We start from the raw sequence: 24,893 nt of genomic DNA, 5'->3' as shown, positions 1-24,893 counted from the left end.
CCATGCTCCAGTTTACTACTGTGCAGACCTTTTCCATTATGGCTAAAGTTTCAAGCCCATTTACAGGCAAAATTGTGTTTTATGCACATAAATGGCTGTAAGGAAATAGCCCAGGGCTCTGTGTGCATAAAAGTGCATACATAATCTTGTTATGCATGTACTTTAACACAAACTGGCACAGGCGTTCTGGGGATGGAGCAAAGTGTAAGCTGCACCACACTATCTCCCAAAGAATTGGCAGATCTCTCAAGGGGAGAGGCCTTGGCTATTCCCTCTTCATCAGTACCTCCACTCTCCATGCTTTTGTGTGACTCATTGAGTCCAGCTGTCTTGTTTATTTCTTTGTACACATTTAAGACAAAATTCCAGCTAGGAAGTAGATGTTTATAATAAAGATGTGAATCGTGTCCTCGATCGTCTTAACAATCGATTTCGGCTGGGAGGGGGAGGGAATCGTATTGTTGCCGTTTGGGTGTGTAAAGTATCGTGAAAATCGTTAAAATCATAAGCCGGCACACTAAAACCCGCTAAAACCCACCCCCGACCCTTTAAATTAAATCCCCCACCCTCCCGAACCCCCCCAAATGCCTTAAATTACATGGGGGTCCAGCGGCACACTAAAACACGGCAAACTAAAACCCCCTAAAACCCACCCCGACCCTTTAAATTAAATCCCCCACCCTCCCGAACCCCCCCCCCCCAAATGCCTTAAATTACCTGGGGGTCCGTAGCCTTAAATTACCTCCGTAGCGGCGGTCCGTAGCTAAATCGGGGGAAGGGGGAGAGCAGGAAAAGCGGCACACTAAATCGTGTAGTCTTCAGCCGGCGCCATTTTGCAAAATGGCCGCCGCAAAATGGCGGCGGCCATAGACCAAAACGATTCGACGCAGGAGGTCGTTCCGGACCCCCGCTGGACTTTTGGCAAGTCTTGTGGGGGTCAGGAGGCCCCCCCAAGCTGGCCAAAAGTTCCTGGGGGGTCCAGCGGGGGTCCGTGAGCGATTTCCTGCCGCGAATCGTTTTCCGTACGGAAAATGGCGCCGGCAGGAGATCGACTGCAGGAGGTCGTTCAGCGGCGGTCCGGAACCCTCGCTGAACGACCTCCTGCAGTCGATCTCCTGCCGGCGCCATTTTCCGTACGGAAAACGATTCGCGGCAGGAAATCGCTCACGGACCCCCGCTGGACCCCCAGGAACTTTTGGCCAGCTTGGGGGGGCCTCCTGACCCCCACAAGACTTGCCAAAAGTCCAGCGGGGGTCCGGAACGACCTCCTGCGTCGAATCGTTTGGTCTATGGCCGCCGCCATTTTGCGGCGGCCATTTTGCAAAATGGCGCCGGCTGAAGACTACACGATTTAGTGTGCCGCTTTTCCTGCTCTCCCCCTTCCCCCGATTTAGCTACGGACCGCCGCTACGGAGGTAATTTAAGGCTACGGACCCCCAGGTAATTTAAGGCATTGGGGGGGGTTCGGGAGGGTGGGGGATTTAATTTAAAGGGTCGGGGTGGGTTTTAGGGGGTTTTAGTGTGCCGTGTTTTAGTGTGCCGCTGGACCCCCAGGTAATTTAAGGCATTGTGGGGGGGTTCGGGAGGGTGGGGGATTTAATTTAAAGGGTCGGGGGTGGGTTTTAGGGTGTTTTAGTGTGCCGGTTTTCCTGCCCTCCCCCTTCCCCCGATTTACGATTTTTTGACGATAAATCGGGGGAATTGGTATTGTATCGTGGCCCTAACGATTTTTGACGATTTAAAATATATCGGACGATATTTTAAATCGTCAAAAAACGATTCACATCCCTAGTTTATAATTCAATCCCATTTCCAAACAGGTGGAGCACCAAAAGGTATTAAATCTGATGCAATCTTATCATCCAACATTAGCCATATCGCTCATATAATCTGAGATTTCACTAAACAGTAGACTAATGCTCCAAATCTCAAGAAGAGAAGTCCTCTTACGTTTATTGGCATAATCCTCCCTGGAGTTTATAATTGCTCTATACGGAGCTGGGTCCTCTGAGTCTGCATGCTGGAGAGAGACATTTTGCCTGATCCTGAACTATTCAAAAAGTGACTCAACATAAGATGGAGCATGGTCAGGTAGAACATTAGCAATCTCACCAGAGGTGCAAAAGCACCATTTTAATTCGTAACCATGGGTTACATATGCATACTGTTTGATTTTTAAAAATATGCATGTAAGTTTACCTGCACAATTTACACTCTTTGAAGAGGAGGTGTAGCTTTATGCAAGTTAATCTGTTCCCATACCAGAACAAAAACCTGCAAATTTTCAAAGCAAATGTGCATATGTTTGCCTTGAAAATTTGGACTAAAGGTCTGTGGGGCGGATTTTAAAAGGGTTACTCGAATAATATATGCGCGTAACCCTTTAAAACCCGCTCCTGCATGCGCCGAGCCTATTTTGATTAGGCCCGTCAACATGCGCAAGCCCCGGGACGCATGTATGTCCTGGGGCTTGAAAAAAGGGATGGGACGTGGGCGGGGCAGTCGGGGGGCGGGGTGGGTCCGGAGCCTCCAGGCACTGTGCTGCTGTGCCTGGGATCGTGAGCCGGCCATTGGCTAGCACACGCAACCTATGCCTGCCTGGAGGCAGGCCTCGGAGGGAACGGAGGAAGGCTGCGCGGCTCGACACATGCAAGTTGCACAATTGTGCACCCCCTTGTGCGCACCGAACCTGGATTTTATAACATGCGTGCAGCTGCGCGCGCATGTTATAAAATCAGGCGTACATTTGTGTGCGCTGGGTTGCGTGCCCAAATCTACTCCCGCGTAGGGATGTGAATCGTTTTAGGACGATTAAAATTATCGTCCGATAATTTTAATATCGTCTTAAACCGTTATGGAACACAATACAATAGAGATTCTAACGATTTATCGTTATAAATCGTTAGAATCGTGAGCCGGCACACTAAAACCCCCTAAAACCCACCCCCGACCCTTTAAATTAAATCTCCCACCCTCCCGAACCCCCCCCAAATGACTTAAATAACCTGGGGGTCCAGCGGCGGTCCGGAACGGCAGCGGTCCGGAACGGGCTCCTGCTACTGAATCTTGTTGTCTTCAGCCGGCGCCATTTTCCAAAATGGCGCCGAAAAATGGCGGCGGCCATAGACGAACACGATTGGACGGCAGGAGGTCCTTCCGGACCCCCGCTGGACTTTTGGCAAGTCTTGTGGGGGTCAGGAGGCCCCCCCCAAGCTGGCCAAAAGTTCCTGGAGGTCCAGCGGGGGTCAGGGAGCGATTTCCCGCCGCGAATCGTTTTCCGTACGGAAAATGGCGCCGGCAGGAGATCGACTGCAGGAGGTCGTTCAGCGAGGGTTCCGGCGCCTCGCTGAACGACCTCCTGCAGTCGATCTCCTGCCGGCGCCATTTTCCGTACGGAAAACGATTCGCGGCAGGAAATCGCTCCCTGACCCCCGCTGGACCTCCAGGAACTTTTGGCCAGCTTGGGGGGGGCCTCCTGACCCCCACAAGACTTGCCAAAAGTCCAGCGGGGGTCCGGAAGGACCTCCTGCTGTCCAATCGTGTTCGTCTATGGCCGCCGCCATTTTTCGGCGCCATTTTGGAAAATGGCGCTGGCTGAAGACAACAAGATTCAGTAGCAGGAGCCCATTCCGGACCGCTGCCGTTCCGGACCGCCGCTGGACCCCCAGGTTATTTAAGTCATTTGGGGGGGGGGTTCGGGAGGGTGGGAGATTTAATTTAAAGGGTCGGGGTGGGTTTTAGGGGGTTTTAATGTGCCGGTTTTGCGATTTTACGATTTTTCGATTTTTCACGATATTTTACCCCCCCCAAACGGCAACAATACGATTCCCTCCCCCTCCCAGCCGAAATCGATCGTTAAAACGATCGAGGACACGATTCACATCTCTACTCCCACGCATACCTACTAAAATCTGGCCCTGTGTGGAAAAGATTGTAAAACCTATGGGGTAGATTTTAAAAGCCCTGCATGCGTAAATCCTGCCGGATTTACATACGCAGGGCACTCACGCGCCAGCGAGCCTATTTTGCATAGGCCGCCGGCGTGCACATAGCCCTGGGACGCGCGTAAGTCCTGGGGCTTCATAAAAGGGGCGGAAGGGGCGTGTCTGGGGGCGTGTCGGCAGGCCGGGGGTGTATCGGGGCATGTCCAGGGTCAGGGGCGGTCCGGGGCGGGAGGGAGGTCCCAAGTCCCCCGGCACTGCGGCCTGTGCCGGGGGATGCCGAGGCGGCGCACGCAAGTTACGCCTGCTTAAAGCAGGCGTAACTTGCACAACAAAGGTAGGGGGGGGGGGGGATTTAGGTAGGGCTGGGGGTGGGTTAGATAGGGGAAGGGAGGGGAAGGTGGGGGGACGCGGAAGGAAAGTTCCCTCCGAGGCCGCTCCGATTTCGGAGCGGCCTCGGAGGGGAACGGAGGCAGGCTGCACGGCTCGGCCTGCGCAGGCTGCCGACTTTGCGCAGCCTTGCGCGCGCCGATCCCGGATTTTATAAGATACGCCCGGCTACGCGTACTTTTTTTAAGATCTACCTCTATGACATTACCCTCTATAACCCTAGTAGTTATGTGTAGCAGTGTCCCTTTTTAAGTATATATATAATATACAGCCTAGTAGTTAGAGTAGGAGCCTACAAAGCAGGGAAGCCAGGATTCAAATCCTACTGATGCTCCTTGTATCCTTGGACAAATCACTTTGCCTTCCATTGCCTCATAAATCTGGCCCTTTGATTATGAACTCTTTGGGGAACAAGGAAATAATGCTTACTGTACCCAAATATTACTCACCTTGAGCTACCAATTAAAAGACATGACCTACATACAAAATAAAATTATTGCATAAAATTCAGATTTTAGGTCATCTTAAGTACTAAAATTAAATACAAATAAATCAAGAAGAATATACATTGACAGATAGATAAATGCAAGACAGGACACCTACAGCAAGACAAACACATTTTATCTATAGATCAAAGGGAAAATTCAGTTTAAATGAACAGAATATCTCCCAACATAAGTAACCAAATAATTGCATTCTCAGATCTGGTGTCTGAAATAAGTCATGATAAAAAAGGAAAATCCACATAGATCTAGAATTTTTCAAAGGAAAATCCAAGATGAAATCCAAATCAGGTACTTAACCAAAAAGAGAGAAAAATAGTACCTTTGTCAGCCCTGCATGCTGCAATGGCCATTGTGTTACCTTTCAAAACACATAATTCATATTCTAAGATGTGAAAACATCATGTACTTTTACTATGTTAGGTTTCTTTTGAAAAGTAAAGATATCACAGTAGCATGCTACTATGTCTCATCTTTTCTCTTTCAAAACTGTTCAATTAACACAGACACAATGCTTTAATTGTTAAAAAACAGAAAGTGATTATTTAATTTTTCACTTTTACTCATTGCAAATTCAATTTATGAACTTTAAGTAAAAGAATAATGAACAGCTGCTGCCTAACATTTTGACTAAAGTTCTGTTTCACAAATTTATTTTCCTGATTGTAACTTCTTACCTCAGTTGATAAAGTAGTTAAAACATTCGTTGAATTACTAATCTGTCTTGCTTGGATAGTTTAACAGTTTTATTTATTAAATACTACTAAAATACTACTAAATATATCTCAGAGCATGGTCCAATATTAAAAAATAATTAAAAATCTTATCTAAATTTAAGAAAATATAATCAACCCAAATTACAATCTATAGCTACATTCCAAGATATATAATATAAAGTAAAAAAAACAAATATCTTAAAACAATAATAATAAAATCCAAAATTAAAATGCATGTAAATAATCATGTAACAGCAGATAGAGAAAACTCAGGACAGCTTTAATCCCAGTGAGTGATCTGAATAGTCCTTTAAGCATAATCAAAATATACTTATAACAAGCTATAAGCTAATTATACCCCTAAAGCCTATGAAAACAGCCATATTTTAACTATCCTTTTTTAAGTGAATAATATTGGTTGTCACCCTGGCTTCTAACAGGAGAGAATTCTATAGTGTTTTCCTCCCTCCCTGCCCATACTCACCCACTCCCTGTTTTTCTTATATTGGATAACATTTACTAAAATATGATGAGGCCAATATTCATAAGCATTTAGCCAGACAACTTCCAAGGTTTGAATATTGCTGGTATTTATCCAGCTACTAACTTTTTTAATTGGATAAATCATTATTTGGTTAACAATAAGCTGAAAAAGTAATGGGTATTTCAGGTGGATTCTGAAGCTGGGATGAGTTAGATGGGAAACTTATCCAATTAACAACGATATTAAAAGTTAGCTGATGGCCCGCAGGAAAAAAAAAAGGGGCAGAGGGTGAAAGTATGCAGCCAGCCGCATCGCAGCGGTGCGTTCTCACCCACCACGGTTGAGGCCGGGCCGCACACTTTAGCCCTCATAGTGCCTGTGGAAAACATCATCACCCACAGCGCTGCCAGACCATAACCCCGCCCAAACCCTGCCCACACCCCTCCCCTTCCCCTGACGCACATGATAACGGCACATCGCAGTTTAAAGAATGACCCTGTTTGGTTTTTTGTCTAACTCTAGGTATGAATGTTTTGACATATAGGGTATGTTTTATGTGTTTTAAATAATATAAGGAATAAAATTTGAAATATTTAAAATGTAAACACGGGTATATTATTTGTGTAACTCTAGCTGTCCCCAGGAGCAGGTCTAAAATTATTCAGGAATGTATTCCCAGATAACTTTAGGCTTAACCAGTATGAAGGAAAACCCTGAAAACTCTCTTGAACCAGTGCTGGACCAGGCATCTACATTGGTTACCAATCAAATGGCGAATCCAATATAAAACCCTGACTACAATATATAACCTCCTCCACAAAAACAATAATTCATAGTTAGCCGCTACTTTTCATCTTTATATTCCTTGCCGAAATCTCAGGTCAAAAAAAATCAACTCCTCCTACAGGTTCCATCTCCAAAATCCACCAGATTAGTCATGACCCGTGAACGTGCCTTTTCTCTCGCAGGCCCAATCCTAGGGAACACATTGTGCCCCCCACCCAGACTTCTAAGCAATAAGGATTTTAAAAAAGCATTAAAACACCACCTTTTTAAGCAAGCCTTTCCAGAACTATGTGAGACACAACCTTATTAATCCTCACCTATATTTTTCCATTTCTCTTTACCATTGACCTTTATCATAATTTGTTCAATTTTTAAGTTATTTCTTGTAAAGACTTTTTATTTTATTTTATTCTTTTAACTGTCTATTTAATTATGAGTGTACTTTGTAACCCGTCCTGATACTGAAGATAAATGTTGAGTGTAAATGATGCTGAAGATAAGCTACTTTTGTAAATAAAGTTTATATGAGAAATGCCAGGATCCAGACTGTCTCTGTCCTCTGGGGAGTTATAGACCACTCGGGCTATCTCACATATGAGGGCAGATTTTCAAAGGCTACGCACGTAACCTGAGAAAATCTGCCCCTGCGCACGCCGAGCCTATTTTGCATAGGCTCGGCGGCGCGCGCAAGCCCCGGGACGCACGTATGTCCCGGGGCTTTCAAAAATGGGCGGTCTGGGGGCATGGCCAGGGGCGGTCGCGAGTCCTCCGGCACAGCGGCCTGTGCCAGGGAATGGCACACCAGCAGCCGGCCAGTACGATTAACCTTTTAAACAAAGGTTCGGGGGGAAGGTGGGGGGGGGGGCCGAAAAAAAGTTCCCTCCAAGGCCGTTCCGATTTCGGAGCGGCCTTGGAGGGAACAGGCAAAGCCATCGGAGCTCCCCTCAGGCTCAGTGCATGCAAGGTGCACATGTGTGCACCCTCTTGCACACGCCAAACCTGGATTTTATAACATGCGCGCGGGAGCGCGCGCATGTTATAAAATCGGACATAGATTTGTTCGTGCCAGGTTGCGCGAACAAATCTACACCCACGCATACGTTTTAAAATCTGGCCCATGGTGTTAGGGGTGAGATTTCTGTGCTAAACAAGGCACAGCCAGAAACCCATGCTTCAGAATAGAGAAAGAAGTAGTGTTGAAATCGTTTGCAAAAGCATACTAGAAGAAAAAAGCAGAGAGAATATTTTTTTTCTGAGAAATCTGTTTATTCCTGGACAGAGAAGCAGTGTGGTATAGAGCAGTGCAGGGAAATGTGTTTACACAGCACTGGAAAGAGTACAAGAGTGGCTATAATGGAATGTACAGAAAAAACTCTCTCAGATTACCTTAAAGGAATGGACAAGCTGCCTTGCTCGTTCCTCCGTAAGACTGAGACTCACAGGGCCGGATTTTAAAAGGGTTACGCCCATAGGGGTACATTTTAAAAGAGAGTACGCTGGATTTTATAAGATACGCGCGCGCAAGGGGGTGCACATTTGTGCAACTTGCGCGCGCCGAGCCCTGCATGCGCTGCCCGTTCCCTCCAAGGCCACTCCAAAATCGGAGCGGCCTCGGAGGGAACTTTCCTTCCACCCCCCGCACCTTCCCCTCCCTTCCCTTACCAAACCCACCCTCCCGGCCCTATCTAACCCTTCCCCCTACCTTTATCAGAAAAGTTACTACTGCCTCCGGGCAGTAGTAACTTACACGCGCCAGCGCGGCAGGCCCCGACACAGGCCGCTGTGTCGGGGCACTCGGCCACGCCCCCGGACCACCCACACACCCCCGAACACGCCCCCGATCGAAAACCATGCCCTCTGCCCAAGCCCCGTCCGCCCCTTTTTGCAAGCCCCGGGACTTACGTGCGTCCCGGGGCTTGTGCACGCCACCGAGCCTATGCAAAATAGGCTCGGCGTGCGCAGGGGGGATTTAAAAGGGTTACGCGCGTACCTTATGCGCATAACCCTTTTAAAATCCGGCCCATAAGGTACACGCGTAATACTTTTAAAACCCCCCTGCGCGCGCCGAGCCTATTTTGCATAGGCTCGGCGGCGCGCGTAATCCCCTCGACGCTCGTAAGTCCTGGGGCTTCGCTAGGGGGGCGTGTCGCGACGATCGGGGCGTTCCCGGGGGCATTATGGGGGGCGTGGTGCCGGCCCGGGGGCATTCCGGGGGCGGGGCTGAGGCCTCCGGAACAGCTCCGGGTTGGGAGATGCGCACCAGCAGCCCGCTGGCGCGTGTGAATTACGCTTGCCAGAGGCAGGAATAACTTTTAGAATAAAGGTAGGGGGGGTTAGATAGGGCCGGGGGGGTGGATTAGGTAGGGGAAGGGAGGGGAAGGTGCGGGTGGGTGGAGGGAACAGGCAGCGCGCGCAGGGCTCGGCACGCGCAAGGTGCACAAATGTGCACCTTGCGTGCGCCGACCCCGGAATTTATAAGATACACGCGGCTACGTGCATATCTTATAAAATCCAGCGTAATTTTGTTCGCGCCTGGTGCGCGAAGAAAAGTACGCGCGCGCTGTTTCTTAAAATGTACCCCAGCGAGAATCCTGGGTGAGGGGATTAGCCCTTCATCAGAGTATAAGGTCTCAGGGCCTAGAAGGGTTAAGCAGGCCCCGGGGAACAGACAGAGACTCACTGTATGAAAAGACCTGCTATGTTTAAGGTTTGAGGGTGACACTAAGTTAAAGACCCGGGACTTAGGATTGGGACTTGCCTGAAGTCAAGGTGACCTGCCTATATAGTTTGCTTTACTTTGCACTACACTGTGTTAATTGTGAGGGACGTGAACTCCAAGGCAAGCTGTCTGTTTCATTTGTTTTGCTGTGCACTTTCCTCAATTTCTCTGTAAATAATCTGCCTCCTTTTTACTCTCGCAATTCCCAAGCTGCTACCACTTGAGTTACCACATATGGTGGTAGCAATGAGATTTCTTGCCTAAGTGGGAAGCACAGACAAGAGCCCACAGCCGCAGCAAGAGAAGAAGAAAAAAATACAAACCCTGCAGAGTTTTTTTCTTTTTCCTGGAGCCTCCCAGTTTCATTTCCCCAGCTTTGCACAACAGGCCAAGGGGGCTCTCCTCACCTTTTTAGTCAGGGGTCAAGTAGTAAGTAAGGACCAGATAGACCAGCAGATTACATACTTTATTTTCACATGTAAAATATCGCATGTATATTATAAAAATTGGTGGGTAAAGTACGCATATTCAATACATTGAAATATGTGGTTTCAATGCAATGCATGAACTCACGTGCTGACCTACATACATGTGTTTTTTGTGGAGTAAACATACTCATAATTTTCAAACATGCATGTTATTTTTAAAAGGATTTACAAAATTAAAACTGGGTTTTACATGGGTAAATGCACTTTACCCATGTAAGTGTGATTTTGAAAATTGCTACAATATATGCCATTGAATTGTCCACATACATGTGCAAGTGCACTTTAAGTGCATAAATAGCTTTTGAAAATTGCTATGATAGTATGCTACATTTACACGTGTAACTCCTTTGAAAATTACCTCTATAGTATAATATGTGCATATGTGATACATGCATGTTATGAAATACTATGGCAAAACTACGCGCAGCCTCATAGACACATATATACTGCCATGTGCAATTCTTTTAAATTTATCCTCACTGCATGTAAATAGGCTTTTGAAAATTGCTACAATAGTATGTTGCATGTATTCACGTAACCCCTCTGAAAATTACCTCCATACTCTTTAAAATCGAAAGAATGTTCATAAATCTTAGCTCTGCCCCTCAGAACACCCAGTTTTTCTGCACATAATTAGGCGTGAAATTGGATTATATGCATACTTTTATGTGCACAAACCCTGGGCAATTTTATAAGGCTCCATTTATGTACATAAACCCACATTTTATATGCATAAATGGCTTTGAAATTTACACTATATGGCCTGATTTTCGAAAGCATTTACACACTTAAAACTGGTTTTACACGTGTAAATGCACATTACCTCTGCAAATTGACATTTGAAAATTGCTACAATATATGCCATTGAATTATTATCAATAGGTTTACTTATGTTAAGAGCTCAAATGCAAGTAAATGGGCATTAGAAAATTCACTTATAAGGAGGCAATTTTCAAAGGAGTTATGCGTGTAAATGTAACGTACTATCATGGCAATTTTCAAATCCCATTTACCCATGATAAGTGCACTTAACGTGGGTAAAATCTACTATCCAATGTATAACATTGATTTGTAGCAGTTTGAAAAAACCCACTTAACACGGATAAAATGCATTTACATATATAGGGCCTGATTTTCAAATGTATTTGTATGCTTAAAATGGGGTTTTAAGTGCACTTAATGCAAGAAAATGACTTGAAAATTGCTGCTATAGTATATTATATTTACATGCATGACTCCTTTGAAAATTCACCTGGTAAATTCCAGTTTTAAGCAAGTAAATCTCTTTGAAAATTACTCAAGGAAGTAATTTTCAAAGGAAAATGTAAATGTACCATACTATCATAGAAACATAGAAGTGACAGCAAAACAGCCCATCCAGTCTGCCCAGCAAGCTTTCACACCTATTTGTTTTCATAATCTGTTACTCTGACCGCTGAGGTCAGGGCCCTTATTGGTAACTTTTTGGTTCCAATTCCCTTCCACCCCCACCATCGATGCAGACTGCAGTGCTGGAGCTGCATCTAAGTGAAGTATCTAGCTAATTGGTTTTGGGTAGTAACCGCTGTAATAAGCAAGCTACTCCCGTTTGTTTACCCTGCATGTGCAATTCAGCCATTGTTGGTTGTCTGAATAAAAATCCTCTTTACTTAATTCCCTCTGTTGCTGAAGCAGTGAGCTGCGCTGGATACTTATTCCAAGTCAAGTATCATGCTTAATTGATTCGGGGTAGTAGCCACCGTAACAAGCAAGCTACACCCATACTTATTTGTTTACCCAGACTATGTAATTCATTCCTTGTTGGTTGATGCTGATATAAATCATCTTTTCTTCATTCTCTCTGCCGTTGAAGCAGAGAGCTATGTTGGATGTGCATTGCAAGTGAAGTATCAGGCTTAATTGATTCGGGGGTAGTAAGTGCCATAACATGCCAGCTACTCCTATGCTTATCTGTTTACCCAGACTATGTAATTCATTCCTTGTTGGTTGATGCTGAATATAAATCATCTTTTCTTCAGTTTCCCTGCTGTTGAAGGAGAGAGCTATGCTGGATGTGCATTGAAAGTGAAGTATCAGGCTTATTTGATTTGGGGTAGTAACCGCTGTAACAAGCCAGCTACTCCCAAGCTTATTTGTTTACCCAGACTATGTAATTCATTCCTTGTTGGTTGATGCTGAATATAAATCATCTTTTCTTCATTTTCCCTGCTGTTGAAGGAGAGAGCTATGCTGGATGTACATTGAAAGTGAAGTATCAGGCTTATTTGATTTGGGGTAGTAACCGCCGTAACAAGCAAGCTACTCCCCTGCTTTTTTGTGGATGCAAATCCTTTTTTCCACATTTCCTCTTGCCGTTGAAGCATAGAGCAATATTGGAGTCGCATTAACTGTGTGTATGTTTATTGAATAAGGATATTAATCTCCAGGTAATAGCCGTCATTCCCGCAAGCAAGCCACCCCTTGCCTCTTCTCTTCATTTACATCCTCTAGACTTTATGGATCCACAGTGTTTATCCCACGCCCCTTTGAAATCCTTCACAGTTTTGGTCTTCACCACTTCCTCCAGAAGGGCATTCCAGGCATCCACCACCCTCTCCGTGAAGAAATACTTCCTGACATTGGTTCTGAGTCTTCCTCCCTGGAGTTTTAAATCATGACCCCTGGTTCTGCTGATTTTTTTGCAACGGAAAAGGTTTGTCATTGTCTTTGGATCATTAAAACCTTTCAAGTATCTGAAAGTTTGAATCATATCACCCCTGCTCCTCCTTTCCTCCAGGGTGTACATATTTAGATTCTTCAATCTATCCTCATAAGTCATTCTATGAAGACCTTCCACCTTTTTGGTCGTCCTTCTCTGGACCGCCTCCATCCTGTCTCTGTCCCTTCGGAGATACGGTCTCCAGAACTGAACACAGTACTCCAGGTGAGGCCTCACCAAGGACCTGTACAAGGGGATTATCACTTCCCTTTTCTTACTCAATATCCCTCTCTCTATGCAGCCCAGCATTCTTCTGGCTTTAGCTATCGCCTTGTCACATTGTTTCGCCAACTTCAGATCATTAGAGACTATCACCCCAAGGTCTCTCTCCTGCTCCGTATATATCAGCCCTACTCCCCCCATCGAATACAGTTCTTTCGGATTTCCACACCCCATGTGCATGACTCTGCACTTCTTGGCATTGAATCTCAGCTGCCATATCTTCGACCATTCTTCCAGCTTCCTTAAATCCCATCTCATTCTCTCCACTCCTTCTGGCGTGTCCACTCTGTTGCAGATCTTAGTGTCATCCGCAAAAAGACAAACCTTACCTTCTATCCCGTCCGCAATGTCGCTCACAAAGATATTGAACAGGACCGGTCCCAACACTGATCCCTGCGGCACTCCGCATATCATAGCTCATTTACCCAAGTTAAGTGCATTTAATGTGGGTAAAACCTATCGACAATTCAATATAATATATTGTAGCAATTAGAAAAAACAAATTGCTACAGTATGGGGCAGATTTTAAAACTTATGCGCAGGCGTAGATTTGTTCACGCAATCCGGCGCGAACAAATCTACGCCCGATTTTATAATATGCGTGCACGTTATAAAATCCGGGCTCAGCGCGTGCAAGGGGGTGCACACATGTGCACCTTCCACGCGCCGAGCCCGAGGGGAGCCCCGATGGTTGTCCCCGTTCCTTCCAAGGCCGCTCCGAAATCGGAGCGGCCTTGGAGGAAACTTTTTTTCCGGCCACCCCCACCTTCCCCTCCCTTCCCCTATCTAACCCACCCCCCAGCCCTACCTAAATCCCCCCTACCAGCAGGCAAACCCCCAACACGGCCGGAACGGAGGAGGGCTCGGGACACGCCCCCAGACTGCCATAACGCCCCCGGACCCACCCCGGACATGCCCCCGAACACACCCCCAGACCGCCATCACGCCCCCGGACCCGCCCCTGGACCGCCTACTTTTGAAAGCTCCGGGACTTACGCACGTCCCGGGGCTTGAGCGCACTGCCGAGCCTATGCAAAATAGGCTCGGCGCGCGCAGGGGCATATTTTCTCAGGTTACGCACGTAGCCTTTGAAAATCTGCCCCTATATGTTATTGAATTGTTGATAGGTTTTACCTATGTTAAGTGCATTTAACGCAGTTAAATGGGTTTTGAAAATTGCTACAATAGTATGCTACATTTACATTTTCCTTTGAAAATTGCCTCCTAAATATGTTTAATCAGTCTCCTGTTGCGAATTGGCTTTTACCCCATTGGATTTGCCTTGCCCCAGCATAGCTTGATGAAAGAGACAAAGCCATTAATCACATTTGTTGTATATTTGTAACACACTTTTTCTATATGTCCTTGATATTCAACCTGAGCTTATGTGCCATATGTAACTCTTTAAGGCCTTCAGGACTTTTTTTTTTTTTTTACAGACTAGATAAGAGTATTAGGTTTAAAATGAATACACATCACCAGGAGGTGTCTCTTTGAGACTTCTCAAGGATGAAATGTGACTCAACGAGATACCAAGAAGGAATGCCCTAACTATAGATATGTAAAATCACTTGGTGCAATCCAAAATGTTGATCATGTGTTTGACTACCGTAAGCAAATGGCCTCGCTATATCTCACACACCCAAGCTGATTTTGCCATTCAACATCAGCCCTAACACAATCTTCTAATGACAACCATGTGACTTCAAAAAACTAATTTAATTTTATATATGTCATTACAATTCTTTGTTTTTAGCATCATTTCTAGGCCAAACCTTTCTTTGAACAGAGTTATTTTAGGTGGCATATGTTGTAGCTATCTGTTCTCCTCTTTCCTGCCAGCCAGAACATTTCTCAACATTAATTATTTAAACTGAATACCTTCGCATTGGCTCATTGAAACTTTAGCTTTGGAGAGTAGAAAGAATAGGAAAAATAGTATGGAGAATCTGAAGACACAATGAAAAGGTTACAGAGAGGAAAGAAAGATGGCATAACAGGAGAGCTTTCCATCCATCCATATAACTTCTAGTAGAGTAGAAACTATGAAGCTAATAGGAAAGAAAAAGCAATTGGCTCCATCTGGCAGGAGAAGCCCAAGTCACCATCATAGCTCGCAGTTGGACACAACCATCTTCCATCGTAATGTCCCTTGAACCTCTGACAGGTGTGTGGTAGCAGGTCTTGCCTGTCACCCGAAGCCAGTTGTTTTTCCTCCTTCAGTTGCTTTGAAAACAGAGTGATCGCTGTGCGGATTTCTCCATGGAGAAGGATGAGCTCCAACTGGCTGTTTCTATCCAAATCTGCAGCTGTTCCACCTGCCCGTGTGAGGAAAGGGAAAAGTTAAGAGAGCCTGCACTACTAATAGAATTTCTAATTAGCTTGGCAAAAGGACATAACCTTGAACAAAACAAGGCCTCATGCTACGAGATCGCTTTCCCTTAAGCTCAGTTCCTTTCTAGCCCAGTATTTTGTTACCAAGTTCTTATTTGATTACATTTGAATACGGGATAAAATCAGCAAGTGAAATCAAACAGTAAAGTGATATGATTAAATTGACATTAACAAATATTATATTCTAAAAAAAAATACAATGACAATACGTCTCGAAAGCTGTCCTACTACCTATGGCCCTTAGAATATTAAACTGTTAATTAATTCTACCTTTCCTTTCTAAGGGGTCACACATACTAAGAGATTTTTCTCATATTGTGTACATGGGGAAAATGTACATGGAGCCCTAGATATTGTTCTTAATGCTACTCTCTTTCATCTACAAGTATATCATATTTCTTAAATTTGCACCTTTCTGATGAGCAAATAACATGTACTATTTGTTATAGCTCTACCCCTCTTCAGACCCTCGTTATAAGCATCATGATGGAAGTTAGCACAGGATTATGATAATGACTGGTGCAGCTGCATCCCAATTTACTAGAAGAAGTAACATTTCAATCATACTTTTTTTTTTCCTTGTGAATTAAATTAAGGTTAGAAATAAGAAGAAACATTTTAAGGTCCAATTCAAATTGTTGCACCAGCAAAAATCTGCCACACAGAGTGGAGCTATGTGCCAGAAGACATTAGCAGCCAACCTGCTTGACCAGTCTGACAGTTTTGTAGGAGAAGTGAACCATTATGATTGTTCTTTTAAGTGGTTCATTAAAAAAAAAATGTTTACAGTCGTTCCAGTGCTCTAAGATATTTATGTAATAACATTGTAACACAGGGATTAATTTTTCCAGTTTGAAGCCGGAAAAAGGCTGAAGTGAATAGCTAATTAGCTCTTTTTCAACATTCAAGTCGCTCAGGTGCAATCAGTTCCCTATAGATAAAAGGCAGGGAAGTCACACTGAGTGTGCTTGAACCATAATCTAAGAGCAAGACGTCATAACCTCCTGCCCACTCTTCTATTTCCATACCACCTTATTTGCATACTCTCTGAAACACATATTGGGGCAGATTTTAAAAGTTACTTGCGCGGCCTACATTTGTGTGTGCTACCTGGCGCGCACAAATGTACACCTGATTTTATAACATGCGTGCGCAGCTGCGCACATGTTATAAAATCAGGGCTCGGCGCGCGCAAGAGGGTGCACACTAGTGCAACCTGCGTGCGCTGAGCCCTCAGGGAGATCAGCTGGCTTTCCCCATTCCCTCCGAGACCGCTCTGAAATCGGGGCGGCCTCGGAGGAAACTTTCCTCCCCCCCACCTTCCCCTCCCTTCCCCTACCTGTCCAAACCCCCAGCCCAAAACCCCCCCCTGTACCTTTGCTTTCGAAGTTACGCCTGCGAGCGATCCCCCGGCCGCTGTGCCAGAGTCCTCGGCAATGCCTCCTGGACTGCCCCCAAACCGACCAGCCACACCCCCAAACCGCCCCACCAGGCCCCCGGACTGCCTGCCCCGCCCCCGTCCCGCTCCTTGCCCGCATGCCACCGGGTCTTTTGAAATAGGCCCGGCGTGCATAGGGCTTTGAAAATCTGCCCCATTCTCTTTGGGGCAGATTTTTTAAGTTACGGGCGCGGGGTACATTTGTGCGCGTTACCCGGCGCACACAAATGTACACCCAATTTTATAACATGCGTGCGCTGCCGCATGTTATAAAATCCGGGGTCGGCACGCAAGGGGGTGCACACTTGTGCCCCTTGTGCTCACCGAGCCCTAGGGGAGCCCCGATGGCTTTCCCCGTTCCCTCCGAGGCCGCTCCGAAATCGGAGGGCCTCGGAGGGAGGAAAGTTTCCTCGGAGGGCCTCGATTTCCGGCCTCGGAGGGAACTTTTTTCGCCTCCCCCCCCACCTTTCCCTCCCTTCCCCTATCTAACCCACCCCCCCAGCCCTACCTAAATCCCTCCCTACCTTATTTCGGTGAGTTATGCCTGCCCTGTCCAGCTGCCGGCGCGCGAACTTCCGGCACGGCTGCTGTGCCGAAGGACTCAGGAACATCTCTCGGCCCCGCCCCCAGACCACCGCCATGCCCCCGGTCCTGCCCCGGACTGCCGTCACGCCCCTGGACCCGCCCCCGGACCGCCCATTTTTTAAAGCCCCAGCACATTCGCGCGTCCCAGGGCTTGCGCGTGCAGGGATAGGTTTTCGGGGGTTACGCGCGTATCTTACGTGCATAACCCTTTGAAAATCTACCCCTTTGGCTCTGTAGGAAGGGTGGCCAGCTCTGGTCCTCAAGAGCCACAAACAAGCATTTCATACAGTGGAAGCAGGGCAGGTAAATCTCTGTCTTGCATATTCATAGAAACATAAATATATGGAAACATAGAAATGACGGCAGAAAAAGACCAAATGGCCTATCCAGTCTGCCCAGCAAGCTCCCACACTTATTTTCCCATACTTATCTGTTTCACCAACCACCAAGTTCAGGGCCGTTGTTGATAATTGTTTGATTCGAATTTCCTGCCACCCCCTGCCATTGATGCAGAGAGTAATGTTGGAGTTGCATCAAAGGTGAAGCATAAGGCTTAATGGATATCCTGAAACCTAGGCCTGTTTGTAGCCCTTGAAGACCAGAGCTGGCTACCCTTGGAAGCAGTGAGAAAAACCCCTTGAACTTGCACATACAGAAAAAAATGTTTTAGTACAATCAGAAGAGAAACTGCCAATGTCATAACAAACTGAGCTGCACAGGGAGCTGCTAGCAAGTCTAAATAAAAAAAAAAAAAAAAAAGTATTCCTACCTATACATAATCTTTATTCTGTATCATTCACTGAGAGCTGTTCTCTCCATGAAGGCCACTAAACATCCACCATTCCTATATATATCCCTTGCCATCCACCACCCCTGTTTGTTGCCATTGCCTCATTGCAAACCCTTTCCACCCAGGTCAGCAAGGCTAAGGCACACATAGCACTGGAAGCATATTTGTCACACACACCTGGCGCCATACATTGGTGGAAGGTTCCATAAGTCAGGTTTGGGCATCCAAGAATAACTGCCTGGTGCTGGGTTAGGCCTCGGAGAAGCTACTGCAGTAATGGGCAGAGGCCGGAAGAGAGCTACTGCTTCTGCGGTGGGCCCATGTCTAGGAGGAGCCACTGGTGGCCTGGGGTTCCCTTCCTGTCAGCACAGAAAAAAGGCTAGAAGAGAGAGACAAAAAAAATAAAAATAAGACAAAGCAAGCAAAACAAAACAGGAGTAGCCTAGTGGTACTGGTTAGAGCAGCAGGCTGCGAAGCAGCAAAGCCAGGGTTTAAATCCTACTGGTGCACCTTGTGAACTTGGGCAAGTCACTTCACCATCCATTGCTTCGGGTACAAACTTAGGGGCTCATTTACTTAAACCACAATTGCCAAGGAATTCACAAAGCAGCAATCCTATGGTATTTTTCTCAGCGCTAAAATACACGATGGTAGCTCCAGATCTATGGGGCCACCATGGCTTAAAGGAACCACTCGGCCCCGAGTAACTCCCCTCCCCCTACAGCTAAGAAAAATCCCTGGGGGGGGGGGGGGGATCTCCATGGACTCTCTGTCCACCCCCACACCTCGCAGCCCCTGAAGGTGGCTGTATTAAGAAAACAAAGAAAAGAATTATTTTAAAGACCATGGTCAGGCCCCACTCTAATCCCTGAACCCCCTCCCCACCTGGTACAAATTCTGGCCCCAGGAGGCCGAGACCCCCACACTAGCCCACCCTCCAGATCCCCCCACAACTTACAATTGTAGACCTAGTGGTTGTAGTGACGGCCCGGAGCATCCCCTAAGCTATGGGCCCAGTGTCGGACATTTTAAGAATGGCTGGGCTTGGCCTTTGCTCCATGGGGTGGCTTGTGCAATCTGGAAAATGGCTACTGCTGGGCTGAATCCGGAGCTTAGGGAGCACTCTGGGTCCCCTCTACACCACCAGGACGAAAACTGTAAATTCTGGTGGGGGGGGGGGGGATGTCTGGAGGTTGGGATTCCAGTTTCCGGGGGCCACATTTGTTCTTTATTTGGAGGGGTACTGTTTCTACTACAGCCAGAGTCAGGTGATCCAACCAGGTGATCAGCAATTGTTTGTAAAGAAAAAAAACAGAAACCACTTTACCAATGTCCCTTGCTAAGTTGGAATTACCTGGTGTTAAATATAAAATGTGTAGTGTTCTGTAGTGATCCCCCTTCCTCTCTCTGCCCCTGCCTGTATCCCCTTCCTGGACCTCTCCCTGACAAGCATCCCCTCCATTCCCCTCTCCCTGCCCAGTATCCCTTGCTCTGACCCAGTCTTCCCCTTCTTTGCTGAGTTTCCTCCTTTTCCTCTCAGGCTTGAGGCTGGGTTGCCCAGTGCCCTGGGCAGTCTGGAGAGTATGGCTAGCCTTGGTTTTGGGGGGCCTGATGTCTCCTTGGATGACATGGCCAGCCAGATGAGCTAGCAGGTGCATAGGGGCTAAGGAACACTCATGCCACTACTGTGGTGTCATGCAGCGCTGGCATTCAGCCACCTGATAAGGTGCATCAGTAACCCCCCTTCCCAGGTCTAGCATTTTGGGTGATTGCCCACCCCTCCCGATAGCTTTGGCTCCTCTCTCTTTCCCCCTACTTGCCCAGCTTCCCTTTGACTCTCTGAGAGCATGTATGAGAGAGGGTATGTATGTGTGTGAGTGAGAGAGAGAGAGAGTGTGTGTGTATGTATGTGTGTGAGTGAGAGAGAGAGAGTGTGTGTGTATGTATGTGTGTGAGAGAGAGTGAGAAAGAGAGTGTGTATGTGTGTGTAAGAGAGAGAGAGATGGGGCATGTATGTGGGAGTGAGAGTGTGAGTGAGGGAGTGTATGTGTGCATATATGTGAAAGAGAACGTGAGTTAGTAAGGGAATGTATAGGTCTATGAGCAAAAGCATGAGTGAGTGTGGGAGTGAGAAAGTATGTGTGAGAGAGGGAGTGTGTGATAGTGAGAGAGCATGTATGAGAGAGGGAAAGTATGTGACTAAGAGCATTTGTGTGAGAGACAGAAAAGGGGCATAAGCGTGAGAGAGAGAGTGCTAAGATTCAAGGCACGCAGATAAACTACACGAGCTGCAATATTCACCGGCCAGTGAGAGAACTTTTGTCAGCGAATCTGTGACCCATTCTCATCCACTGAAGCAGGATACATTGCAACAGCCCAGGCATGCCAGGTAGCAGTTTGGCTTAGCCAATTACTGAAGGATATCAGAGTCAACATGCACAAACCCAGAACTCTACTGGAGAACAACCAGGGGTGCATAAAGCTAACACAAACCGAGAAGATGAACTCTCCCACCACGCACATTGATACAAAGTACCCCCTTCTGAGAGACTTGCAAGAGAAGGGCACTATTGAACTTGAATACTGCCTATACAAAGAGAGGGTCACAGATTTGCTGACAAAAGTTTGCCCAGAGATTGCCACTAGGCCCTTGTAAAAAGGATGAACCTTGGAGGGCTGTTGGAGGAACGATAGCAGAAGGTCATCCTCCAGACAGATAGCAACGGTTTAACATCCCTCCTAGCTATGTCACCTGACACTGTGTGAGAGGAGGGTGGGTCTGCAAAGTTTCCTAGATAGGATGTAATCTGTATTAGCATATCCAGCCTCCATCTTTCTCTCTGATTCTTGTGCTGGTTACATTCCAGCACAATCACCTGCACAGAACCATGTAACTGTATATGTAGGGACAATATTCAGTCACTGGCTGGACTGCAGTTGGCTAGATAAACTTAGCCTGCTAACTTTGGAAGGATGCTCAGTGGTGCAGCTGCACTATTGGATATTGGCAGCTATGTTAAAGAAAGCCAGATAACTTTATCAATCTTCTGGACTTCTCTACATCACAACTAGAGTTAGCCGGATAAGTTATCTGGTTACCTCTGAATATTGGCGTTAGCTGTTAACTTATTTGACTAATTTAACTACATCCCAGAACAGCCCCCCCCCCCCCCCCCCCCCCCCCAGAATGCCCCTATATAATCTGGTTCATATTTTAGCCAGATAATGAGTTATGCGGCTAAACTGTACCAGATAAGTGGAGGAAATATTGAAAAGTCGGAATTTAGCTGGATAACTTGTGTGTTTTCGGGTTAAATGCTGCTGAATATATTGACCCTACAATATTAATTGTTTTCTATTCTATTTTTCCCAAGTAAAGAATCCTTGCATGCTACCACAGAAGAGCTCTGAGTCATTTCTGTTTCACTCTAAGTGTTTCTCATAAAAGCGTGAAGGTCCCTACTGCACACACACACCCAGTTCGGACCCTGAATAAGCAGATCGGGCCAGACTGGAACCAGAAAAGGAGAGAATAATCAGGAGGGAGCACAGTAATTGTTCACACAGGAGAGAAAACTAGCCTGTCTGGCTCTCTTCACTGGTGGGCTCTGACAGCCCCCCATGACAGCTAAAACAACAACAGGGCACCCAGCACTGAGCCCCAGCTGCAGAGCCATGCACCCCAGCCTACCCATTGGAACTGAGCTGGTAGGGGGTCCCCCTTCATTGCCGTGAGAGGCTGGAAGAGAAACTCTTGCCTGGGTGTAGCCTCTCAGCTCATTGCCCTTTAAGTTATACACAAATACAGTCTTTAGATAGTTCACAGGCAGATCTATGATTTATGCAGATTTATGCAAATGAGGGTCCTTTTCCCATCCTCACTCCCAGTCCTCAAGTGTCCAGTCTTGATTTGTGGAAAAGTTGGCAAACCTGGCCCGTTTCCATGGTAAGCCACTGTTTTTACCTGTGGAAATGGCTTTAAGAATTGCCCCCAACAGGAGCAAACACATACTTACCCACATACAACCTTTGAGGGTTGTCTTCTAAGGACAACAGCACTTTTTTTTTTTTTTTTATCATTCAGAGAACAACTGTGGTAATGAGTGAAGCCTTCATTCAAACATCTGCTTTAAACTTTTTTTTTTTTTTTAAATAATCTCTTTATTAGTGAGTAACATGTTAAGATCAGCAATATATAACAATCTTGATGTAAAACAACATTTTTGTAACAACTTATACAAACAAAATTACCCACCATATTTTCTTTTTTAATTTTCCCCCATCTACCCCACACCAAAAATGCACTCATTCCACAATCACACCAGTCATCCACCATCTAATCCCAGTACCGTAAGTCTGAAATGCATATAAACATAACCTAATCATATTTTAGTTTTCCTCATAAAATCCACTTTTAACCCAATAGTATTCATCTTTTCCACAACAAAACTTATCTTCAAACCTTTCCTCTGTGGCATAGAATCATTTTGTTGCAGTAATTACAGTGACACATAGGGGCAGATTTTAATACCTACATGCGGGCGAAGATTTGTGCGCCCAGCGTGCACAAATCTACGCCCGATTTTATAACATACGCGCACATCCGCGTGCATGTTATAAAATCTGGTGTCGGCGCGCGCGCAAGGTGCACACTTGTGCACCTTGCGCGCGCAGAGCCCTAGGGGAGCCCCGATGGCTTTCCCTGTTCCCTCCGCCCCCCCCCCCACCTTCCCCTCCCTTCCCCTACCTAACTCGCCCCCCAGCCCTACCTAAACCCCCCCTTACTTTTATTTTGCAAGTTGTGCCTGCCTCTGGGCAGGCGTAGGTTGTGCGCGCTGGCACTTGGCCGGCGCGCGATCCCCCGGCCTACAGGCCCTATGGAGGCCTCTGGCCACGCCCCCACCCCGGACTGCCCATGACCCGCCCCTTTTTTCAAGCCCCGGAACATATGCCTGTCCCGGGGCTTGCGCGCGTCGCTGGGCCTATGCAAAATAGGCTCGGCGCGTGTAGGGTTTTTAAATCTGCCCCATAATCTTTCATCAGATTTTTCCAATGTTGAAAAGTAGGTACATGTTCACTATTCCAATGAGTCAAAACTGCTTTTTTCGTGAACACAATTGCATCACTCACAAATCTCTGTCCCCCCCACTTGGAAACCTTATTGATTGGTAAGAATAAATGAATGACTTCTTCAGAACACAACACATCACAATCCAGTATAGTGTCTAAATAAAATCAAATATCTGCTTCCAAAATTACTGTAATTTATAGCGCTCCATAAACATATGACATAAAGTCCCCATGTGACATTTACATTTTAAACACTGATCAGAACCCCAGAATTTCATTTTAATCCCCTTATCCTTAGTGATATATAGTCGATTAATATATTTAAACTGAATTTCCTATAAGTTAGCGCGCTTGATTTCTTCTTCACCCAGATCCAACCTCAGCTCACTATTCCACATTTCTGCTAATTTCAACAAATATCCCACTGACATATAATCCTTAAGCAAAGATTTTCTAACATGCAATGCTGGCATGTAATGTTGACAACCTGTCAGTAAGCTCCAGAATTTTTTCAGGGTTTGTTTTTTTTCTGTGCTTGGTAGGAAATTATTTGGCCTCTTAAAACTGCTTTGGCTGCATTCCAAAAAACTGCAGAGCTCATCTCCTCGGGTGAAGAGTTAAGCAGCTCATATTCCCTCCATTGATTCTGTAAAACTTTCTTAAACTCTTTATCATAACACAAAGAAGGAGATATCTTCCAACTCGCAAAATGGCCACTTCTGGCTAGCAACCTCAAGCTTATTATCAGCAATGATTGGTCAGAAACCTCTAGCATTGTACTTGAAATGAGTTTGTCGATACATGTATCTGCTACTAAAACATAATCCAATCTTGATTACACATTATGTACATGCGAGAAAAAGGAAAACTCCTTATCATCTAAGTGTAAAAAAGGCCATACATCTAATAGATATAACTGATGAAATAAAAATCCTATTCCCATATCTTTTTGATCTTTTTTGGGAGTTGTTTGCAATCTAGTAATGGATTATCAGTTATGTTGAAATCCCCACCAATAATCAGAGTCAAGTCACCTTGGGCAGTTATCTTTGCCAGCAAACTTGTAAAATATGAGTGAGAATAGTGGTTGGGCACATAGATATTTACCAAAGCTATCTTAAACCCAGACAGTTCCCCATGTACATATAATATACTGCCCATTAATATATGAAATATATTTTTCCAATTGAAAATTGGTATTTTTATGAATGAGAATAGCCACTCCTTGCTGCCTATCAGGAAAAGAAGAAAAATAACATTGCCCAACCCACTCTCTCCTCACCTTCTGATGTTCTGAGTCTCCCAAATGTGTTTCCTGTAGAAAGGCAATGTGAGCTCTGTGCTTGCAAAGGTACATAAATATCTCTTTATTGGGGAATGAAGGCCATCGGTATTCAAAGATCAGACATTTATATGCACAATTTAAGATCCCAAAGAAGAAATCCCACAAAGATTATTAAATTGGGTACTAGGAAGGGGCCTCCCAGTCAGACCCCACACAGACCTTCGACACATATGCAAATGAGGAATCTCTTACATTCAACACACGCACTACTACGTTCAATCCATTAGATTCCATCAGACTCACAGCAAACCACCAGTCATCCCA

General features: G+C 45.8%; 1 long non-coding RNA gene across 1 annotated transcript in view; it reads right to left on the bottom strand.

Annotated features, from left to right (window-relative positions):
- Window positions 1-14,393: 14,393 nt before the first annotated feature.
- Window positions 14,394-24,893, bottom strand: part of LOC115089300 — a 33,254-nt gene continuing 22,754 nt past the window's right edge. Inside the window, exons 2-3 of the long non-coding RNA XR_003856052.1 lie at window positions 18,392-18,593; window positions 14,394-15,325 (exon numbers count right to left, since the gene is read on the bottom strand). This is a non-coding gene — a long non-coding RNA (uncharacterized LOC115089300). The remainder of the gene's footprint in view (window positions 15,326-18,391; window positions 18,594-24,893) is intronic.

The sequence above is a fragment of the Rhinatrema bivittatum genome, chromosome 4 (genome assembly GCF_901001135.1).
Source record: "Rhinatrema bivittatum chromosome 4, aRhiBiv1.1, whole genome shotgun sequence".
NCBI classification, from domain to species: domain Eukaryota; kingdom Metazoa; phylum Chordata; class Amphibia; order Gymnophiona; family Rhinatrematidae; genus Rhinatrema; species Rhinatrema bivittatum.
The sequence above is the reverse complement of the archived record's forward strand: the minus strand, read 5'-3'. Positions and strand labels throughout refer to the sequence as shown.